We start from the raw sequence: 1,620 nt of genomic DNA, 5'->3' as shown, positions 1-1,620 counted from the left end.
TTAGATATATATATATATATATATATATATATATATATATACTTTTATTTATTGATTTTTGAAGTTGTACTGGTACTGCATGAACTTTTTACTCTGTTAAAAGTGGAAGGATCTTACCCAGAAATATACAAGTGAAAACATTAAATTGGACTTTTTACTAGTACAAGAGCTTCTTTTTCTTTTGAATTTAAATTATTGCTGAAATCAAGAGACAGTCGAGGTTTTATAAATGTATTTGTATAATATCTTTACAGATGACCAATTAATTGATTTCTAAAATTATTAATATGAACGAAAGCTCAATGAAAAAAAAACAAAAAACAAAGTTAGTGCTGAAATTTATAACAAAATTAACAATAATGACTTAATCGTGAGAATGTTTTGAAATTATATAAAAACAAAATAGCTGTGGCTAATCACACATTTTTTATTATATTAATATGAAATATATAAGATGTAAGAAGGGTAGAAAGAGAAAAACGGGCAGAAAAAAAATCCACAAACATAATATTTTTTTACCTTGCTCGTTTGCACAAAGCTACTTCATAAGGTTTATTTTGTAAGAACCAAGAAAGGCTTGTAAAATTATAAAACAAAAACGTGCTGTTCTGTGCACACACATTCATGCAGTATTTTGTCTTATGAAGCAAGCGACTGGATGAACAAAAGCAAAAACCTGGATAGCATTTTGCACATGAACAAATTGTGATTAATAACAAGATCTAATTACCCACACTGCTCATGATTATAGCAATAGCTCCTCTAAACTCCCGGGGGGAAAAAACAAAAAAACAGGATGAGAATTCACAAATCAGAAGTAACATCTTTTTATGTTTAAAATTGTGAATTCAATTTCAGACATTTTGAATTCTTGACTTTGATTTATTGTAACATGACTAATGATATCTACTGTAAACTGTAAAAAACACTAGCTTCTCTAATCTTTTTGTATTCTATCTATGTTTTCTTTTTATTTATTATACAATTAACAAAAGCAAAAAAAGGTCTCTAACACTAGCTTGCTCTATTAATTTTCTATTCATTACATAATTAAAAAAAATCTTGTTATGTGTACTGTGTTAAGCTAACTGAGACTTGTTATAGCACTTGTATATCATTGCTCTTGTTGGTTTTGATTGCTTCCATTGTCCTCATTTGTAAGTCGCTTTGGATAAAAACGTCTGCTAAAAGACTAAATGTAAATGTAAACTCTTCTCTATCAATCAGCAGCTGCGCGTGCATTGTGGTGGCAGAAAAACACTGGTAACAAGTGGAGGGAAACGGGTAAAATCCATGGAATAAGAGAAAAAAAAAAGTATTGTTGTGCCTTTAAGTTATTGTTGTGTCAGAATCGGAATGCTAATCATTTTTATAGAATACTGTCATCAAAAATGCCATTTGAAGCTAAACGCAGACGTTTAAACGGACATCCTGCTACGATTACCCTACTTTTAAAGCATAAATTTGATTTAAACAACAGGTCTACATAATAGAGTGCCTAAAACCCCCTTAGCTGTTCTAAATTCACTGTAAACCACGGCTTCACGGGGCTTAATGCTTTTATAAAACGGTTGTGCCTAAAACAACCTTAGCTGTTATAAATTCACTGTAAACCACGGC

At 30.2% G+C, this 1,620-nt stretch overlaps 1 protein-coding gene across 1 annotated transcript in view; it reads right to left on the bottom strand.

Moving 5' to 3' along the window:
* Positions 1–1,620, bottom strand: part of LOC107678404 (UPF0505 protein C16orf62 homolog) — a 19,133-nt gene that overhangs the window by 976 nt on the left and 16,537 nt on the right. The gene's annotated exons all lie outside the window — the stretch shown is intronic.

This window comes from Sinocyclocheilus anshuiensis, unplaced genomic scaffold (assembly GCF_001515605.1).
Source record: "Sinocyclocheilus anshuiensis isolate Anshui unplaced genomic scaffold, SAMN03320099.WGS_v1.1 scaffold1034, whole genome shotgun sequence".
Taxonomy (NCBI): Eukaryota; Metazoa; Chordata; class Actinopteri; order Cypriniformes; family Cyprinidae; genus Sinocyclocheilus; species Sinocyclocheilus anshuiensis.
The sequence above is the reverse complement of the archived record's forward strand: the minus strand, read 5'-3'. Positions and strand labels throughout refer to the sequence as shown.